Source organism: Dendropsophus ebraccatus, chromosome 4 (genome assembly GCF_027789765.1).
Source record: "Dendropsophus ebraccatus isolate aDenEbr1 chromosome 4, aDenEbr1.pat, whole genome shotgun sequence".
In the NCBI taxonomy this organism is placed as follows: domain Eukaryota; kingdom Metazoa; phylum Chordata; class Amphibia; order Anura; family Hylidae; genus Dendropsophus; species Dendropsophus ebraccatus.
In genome coordinates, this window is record NC_091457.1 from 65,779,067 (window position 1) to 65,786,327 (window position 7,261).

At 48.8% G+C, this 7,261-nt stretch overlaps 2 long non-coding RNA genes across 2 annotated transcripts; both read left to right on the plus strand.

Annotated features, from left to right (window-relative positions):
• Positions 1 to 555: 555 nt before the first annotated feature.
• Positions 556 to 1,328, plus strand: LOC138789697 (uncharacterized). The gene is made up of 3 exons (XR_011362765.1): positions 556 to 610; positions 1,095 to 1,122; positions 1,280 to 1,328. It is a non-coding gene; the product is annotated as an uncharacterized lncRNA (long non-coding RNA).
• A 343-nt stretch (positions 1,329 to 1,671) lies between these two features.
• Positions 1,672 to 6,246, plus strand: LOC138789699 (uncharacterized). Its single transcript, XR_011362766.1, has 6 exons — positions 1,672 to 1,720; positions 2,081 to 2,119; positions 2,227 to 2,274; positions 3,938 to 4,036; positions 4,320 to 4,371; positions 5,793 to 6,246. It is a non-coding gene; the product is annotated as an uncharacterized lncRNA (long non-coding RNA).
• Positions 6,247 to 7,261: the final 1,015 nt, after the last annotated feature.

The window sequence follows — 7,261 nt, forward strand, 5'->3', positions numbered from 1 at the left end:
TCTATCTATCTATCTATCTATCTACTATCTGTCTATCTATCTATCTATCTATCTATCTATCTATCTATCTAATCTATCTATCTATCTATCTCGCTCTATCTATCTCCTATCTATCTATCTATCTATCTATCTATCTATCTATCTATCTATCTATCTATCTGTCTATCTATCATCTATCTATCTCCTATCTATCTATCTATCTCCTATCTATCTATCTCTATCTTTCTATCCATCCATCTTTCCATATGCAAATTACACCTAGCAATGATCTGGTATCTGATTGGCTGTCTGCTTTCTTTATGACATCACAGAGTGACATCAGCCACACATGATGACATACATGAATGATAAGGCGCCGCTTATCTCGGAACTCCTCAGAGTTGGAGTAGGAGTTATAGTGTAAGTATCTCCCCCTCCCCTCCCCCACCCTATGCTCAGCCCTCTGCGCCCCCCAAGCCTCGTGTCCCCCATATCTCACACAACAGAGAACTTACATTGGGGAGTGATCCGCTAGATCCATAGACACACCAAGACGCCGCACTAAAAATATTTCTTCTCTCTTCCTCAGGTTCTCGTGTCTTGTACAGAGATAGCTGCGATGTCTTTGAGGGTAAGAGCCTGTTCACACTGTCACACTCTCTATGTACATCCACTGCAGTCACTAGGACACCATGTGTCAGCCTGTAGGGGGCGCTGCACCCATCACAGCCACAGTTACTTCCTCCAATCTCCACAATTATTCCTATTTCTAACCATGAAGAGAATTGATGGATTAGAGATTGGGGAGATTTATCCTGCTGTCCTATAGTAAGATGCTTCTCACTGCCCCTAGCAACCAGAGCTCCCATAGCAACCAATCACAGCTCAGCTTTCATTTTACCAGAGCAATGTGAGAAATGAAAGCTGAGCTGTGATTGGCTGCTGTGGGCAACAAGGAGCATCTTACTGTAAGATAGAGCCATAAATCTCCAGCAAGGTACCTGGTGTGTGTTTCTGGTGCTGCCCCCTGCTGGTCTCCCCCTGTTACTGCTGTGCTGCAAGTTGTTTGTCATTACAATGATGCTAACTCACTTCTCCCTGTTTTATCATTACAGAAATGGACTACAGTGTGCGACTTGCACTGTAAGTATCACCATCAACCCACCCCCCACCATCCTACACCGCCCTCCGCCATCCACCATCCTACGCCCCCCCCCCCCCCCACACACACACACCACCACCACCACCATCCCCCTGCCAGTCTCTCCATGATTCTCATCTCTGTTTTTTTTTTTTACAGCTGAGGATCCAGAACCAGAACCCTGGGAGGAGGACCCTGATGAGCTGTGAGTATCCCCCCCCCCCACCCACACACACACACACACACACACACACTTATGGTAACATCACATTGCCCTGCCTCATGGGACCACATATCCTCAATGGCCACTTACCTCCTCATACCCCACGGCCTGTGTATCACTAGTTGTGGAAGACTTATTAATATGTTTCTTATTCTGGTTTCTCCTGCAGATGGCTCTTGGTGCTACCTCCATACCCTCAGGCTGTCAGGTATGGTGGAGTCTTCCTTGTAGAAGGAAAAAAATTCCAAACATCTGAATATTTTCTATAGCTAACCCTATATAACTGCTGAAAGAAATTACTAATAATCATTCTCCTTTTTCCTCTATAACAGGATTGACAATTTCAAGATAGATCAGGATGAAGGACCTGATGAGGCGTCAGTATCACCCCCCTTTCACTCCCCCCCCCCCACCCCCATGGCCACTTATCTCCTTATATCCCATGGCCATTTATCTCCTTATACCCCATGGCCCCCTATCTCCTTTTACCCCATGGCCACTTATCTCCTTATACCCCATGGCCACTTATGTCCTTATACCTCATGGCCACTTATCTCCTTATACCCCATGGCCCCCTATCTACTTATACCCTATGGCCACTGACCTCCTTATACCCCATGGCCCCCTATCTCCTTATTCCCCATGGCCACTTATCTCCTGGGTATTGTGGGGAGTTCTATGTATCACTAGTTGTGGAAGACTTGTCAATCTGTTTCTTCTTCTGGCTTCTCTTGCAGATGGCTCTCCTTGGTCCGTTCGGCCCCTCCTGCTTTCAGGTATGGTGGAGTCTTCCTTGTAGAAGGAGAAAACCCCAAAACATCTGAATATTTTCTGTAGATTCCATTTATGTTATGTTATCCTAACCAGTTCTGTTCTCTACCAGTGACGGCTTCAAGAAAATGACCTGGCGGCCCACACTGGATCCTATCAGGTAAGACCCCGTACATTTCTGTCAGACATCACACTGTTTGATCCTCTTACATTGGTGCTAGAGCAGGGGTGGGAAACCTTTTCCATGTCGAGGGCCGGTCGGGCATTTATAAAATCATTCGAGGGCCGCATACCGTGCGCAGCAGGGTAGCGTGGGTTTGCAGCACCCCGGCCAAGGCAAAGTATTGTTCCCCTAATGCCCCTGCTATTGTAGTTAACCCTCTGTAATGCCCCTTGTACCTGATGTGAATCCTTAGTGATACCCTGTAGCCTGAGTTAACCCCCCAGTCATGTCCCTGGTAGCCTAGTTAATACCCCCAGTCATGTCCCTGGTAGCCTAGTTAAGCCCCTCTGTGATGTCCCTGGTAGCCTAGTTTAGCCCCTCAGTCATGTCCCTGGTAGCCTAGATAATCCCCCAGTCATGTCCCTGGTAGCCTAGTCAGCCCCCCAGTCATGTCCCTGGTAGCATAGTTAACCCCCCAGTCATGTCCCTGGTAGCATAGTTAACCCCCCAGTCATGTCCCTGGTAGCCTAGTTAACCCCCCAGTCATGTCCCTGGTAGCCTAGTTAAGCCCCTCAGTCATGTCCCTGGTGGCCTTCTTAACCCCCTCAGTCATGTCCCTGGTGGCCTTCTTAACCCCCTCAGTCATGTCCCTGGTGGCCTAGTTAACCCCTCAGTCATGTCCCTGGTGGCCTAGTTAACCCCCCAGTCATGTCCCTGGTGGCCTAGCTAACCCCCCAGTCATGTCCCTGGTGGCCTAGCTAACCCCCCAGTCATGTCCCTGGTGGCCTAGTTAACCCCCCAGTCATGTCCCTGGTGGCCTTCTTAACCCCCTCAGTCATGTCCCTGGTGGCCTAGTTAAGCCCCCAGTCAGGTCCCTGGTGGCCTTCTTAACCTCCCAGTCAGGTCCCTGGTGGCCTTCTTAACCTCCCAGTCAGGTCCCTGGTGGCCTTCTTAACCCCCCAGTCAGGTCCCCGGTGGCCTTCTTAACCCCCCAGTCAGGTCCCTGGTGGCCTTCTTAACCGCCCAGTCAGGTCCCTGGTGGCCTTCTTAACCCCCCATCCCCCCCAGTCATGTCCCTGGTGGCCTAGTTAATCTCCAGTGCCTGCCCCAAATAAAAAAAAAATAAACATCCCACTCACCTTTCCTCCGCTCCAACGCTATCCAGGTCCTCTTCTCCCTCCTCTCTTCTATGCCGGTCTTCTCCTGCAGGCGGCGCGCGGTGAAATGACGTCATCGCACGCGGCCCGCAGGAGTCACAAGACGTGCGCCGCTCTGTTGGGGAAGGAGCCGGCACAGACACAGGAAGATGCTGTGTATGCCGGCTCCTGCCTCACCATCGCGGCGCACATGACAGGAGAGCCGCAAACCGCAGAAGACGTGTGCCGCTCTGGAGGAGAAGGAGCCGGCATACACAGCGTCCTCCTGTGTCTGGTAACTGTCACAGACACAGGAGGAAGCTGTGAATGCCGGCTCCTTCTCCTCCAGAGCGGTGCATGTCACAGGGGTGCCGCGGGCCGCATCCGGAGGTGTCAGGGGCCGGATGCGGCCCGCGGGCCGGAGGTTCCCCACCCCTGTGCTAGAGACTGGGATAATGTCTCCCAGTCTTTAGATACATATAGCATAATACATGTTTACATAATATATGTTTTATGAACAATAGGGAGGAGACCGAAAAGGATTTAGCAAAGCAGCTGAAGAAGGAGTGGAGAGAGGAGAGGAAGTCAAGACGAGCTCTGAAGAGGGCGAGGAGGCTGGCTATGTAAGTAGAGAGATGCAATACACTAACATACAGACACATTATAGATCACACCACCATATAGACGTCTTACTGCCCCAATAGAAGACACTGATATAAAACCTGTCTGCACACACTATATATCTGCACACACAGGCGCCATCTAGTGGTGCCAATCATGGGGCATATCCTGCTGCACAAAGATGCCCCCGGATGTGAAACGCCTGCTGGAGAGTCGGTCAGTGCGTTCCTCCCCCGGGGGTCTCTAAAGTTTCTTTATGTCAGCTTTCTTCTTGTTATTCCTTAGGATAAGATCTTTCTTCTGCTGCTGCTGCAATCCGGTCACCGTGGTCTAAACCGTGAGTATACAAGATCCTTCTGTAGTCATTCCACACAATGCCGCCCTTACCTACTGCTCAGAAATGTCAAAGATAGCAATAGATTTTACCACCCACACAAGAGATGCGATCAGCCGCTCAGTGGCCGTTTTCCCGCTCCTCGGCTGATTTCTGAAACCTTTACGCCTGCCGATTATTGGCCGTATGTTTTAGCAACACTCCTTGCCAATAATCGGCCCGTGTAAAAGGGGCTTAAGCCCAGCACACTGTCCTACACTTACACAGTTAGGCTATGTTCACATTACGTATGAGACCGGCCGTTCCGTGACCCCGGCCGGGTCACGGAACAGCCCGTCTCTGGCCGGATCATCTCGCGCGCTCGCATCAGAGCTTCCCATAGCACACAGTGAAGTGAGCGGCCGGAGCCGCTCTCTTCACTGTGTGAACTGACAGGTCTTTTTGCGGACGGAATTCACTGAATTCCGGCCGCAGAAAACTGACCTGTCAGTTATTTGGGGGGCCGCACAGATCCCGGCCGGAGCGTATACGATGTGTGTACACTCCGGCTGGGATCTCATTGAAGATAGGCTATATTCCACAGCGCAAAACTACGGCCGTAGTTCTGCGGCGAGAACTATGGCCGTAGTTTTACGCAGTGTGAACATAGCCTTAGAGTGTTACCTGTTTGCGTTTTAAGAATTGGTTCACACACAGTATGACCATTCAGTGTCAGTGAAGTACATCCCAGCTGGTACCGCAGTACCGGCCAGATGAACTTAATTTCTGTTGAAATGGGATGCAGGCGCTTTCAGCTGTGCCCGCATCCCAATTCACCACAGCAGACAATGTAAAGTGCGGCTGAAGCAGCACTTTCCATTGTGTGAACTTTCAGTGTTGTGATGCCGTTATTCAATGAATGGCGACAGCACAAAACTGACATGTCAGTTTTTCCTGCGGCCATTAGGAATCCTGGCCGGAGTGTATACTATGTGTATAAACTCCGGTCGGGATTCTGTTAACTTCAGTGCATTGTAAATTTTCAATTAATCATGGCCGTTGTTGCAAATTGCAACAACGGCCATGATTAATTGAAAATTTACATTGTGTGGATACTGTGTTGCTGGGGCCATTAGAGGCTGCTATACACCATAGACCATATAGAGGCAGGAATTAGTAGTGCGGTGGAGACTGTATGGAGTGCCCAGAAATGGACGCTCTATAGTTATGGTTGGTTGCCCCCCACATATCGGCTATTATTGTATTATTAGAATTTGTAAAGATTTTTTACAGCTTATTCAGTTCTAGTCCTAGAATATTCTGTAGGAAATTATTTATTTCTTCATCTCTATAAAGAGCCATGAGATGTGAGCTGTAATAGAAGTATAAAGTATCCTTCACCTCTTTGCTTCACATCATTGTTTGGTGTCTGTCTACTCCTACAGATTTATAAAAAAAAATTCACCATCTGGCATCACCACCTAGAATTACCATCTGGCATCACCATCTGCAATTAACATCTGGCACATTTATCAGCATTACCATCCATCTTTACCATCTGGCATTTTTTAACAACTGGCATTACCATCTACCATCTGGCATTACCATCTACCATCTGGCATTACCACCTATAACATCTGGCATTACCATCTATAACATCTGGCATTACCATCTGCCTATAACATCTGGCATTACCATCTTTACCATCTGCCTCCTCTCCGCATCTGGCATTACCATCCGCTTCCTCTCCGCATCTGGAATTACCATCTTCCTCCTCTCCGCATCTGACAGGCACTGCTTATATTGTGCTGAATATACATCGGCTGCCAAGCACACAGCACCGCCCCACGATTGATGGCCGACAGTCCGGGTACATACGTCATCCTCGCTGATTTCGTGCTGCGGTTAAACCTTTAACAATTGGTTGTTAATAAATCTTTATCTTCAGCTGTATGTTGTGTTACTTGTTTTGTTGCTGCTCATATAAAACTTAGTCAGATCATCTAAAACAGGGAAGGGGCAGGATCGTCTTTCCCATTGGGCAGGAGGGTAGGCGGCTGCCCCGGGACCCATCACTCTTAGGGCCATATTACACAGCCTGATATTTAGGAGCAAGCGAGCGGCCACCTGTCAGGTCAGTGCTCGCTTGCTCCTTGTTCCCCGCTCGCTGTCAGTGCTATTACACACACCGACAGCGAGCAGAATAGAGGGGGGAGCTGCCGGAGGTAACCCATAGAAGATAGTGGTGGTCTCACCGCTCTTATTACGCAGGACAGTGGCCATCAGACCATTGCTATCTTTATCAGGATCCTGGTTTGTGCAGAAACCTGCTATTACACAAAACGATTATCAGCTGCAACAGCCGGTAATTGGCCGAGTACAGCTGATAATCGCTTTGTTTAATAGTAACCAGTGGGGGCCCCAGAGCCGTCTTAATGGAATTATGGACCTGCGGGCAGATCTGTGAACTGCCACACCCCCAACTAGAAGTCAAGCCCCCCCCTCCCCCCCTCTGCACTTTGTGAGGAAAAAAAACAAAAATATCCCTCATACATCTTTCTCCTTCAAGAGCTCTGGTACCCATAAATCCAAAAATAGTGCCACAAAGAACACCTAACAGATAACCAACAAGATTCACTGAGATAGGGTATATAGAAAAAAGATCTAAAATGTAACTTTTAATAATCTTCATTAAAAATAACTAACCAAAAAATGAAAACCAGATATGAACCAAAAAGTGCCAAAACTAGGAAAATGTTTATCTTACCGCTCAACGGTGGCTGCTGAGTCGGGATAACTGGAGTGGCCGTGGATCATTCACATCGCCATAGCTGTCCTTGATCTTAAATGAACTCCACGTAGGCGGCTGAGATCTCCCGGTAAGGTGGATGGGAGAAAACACAGTGAAGTGTAT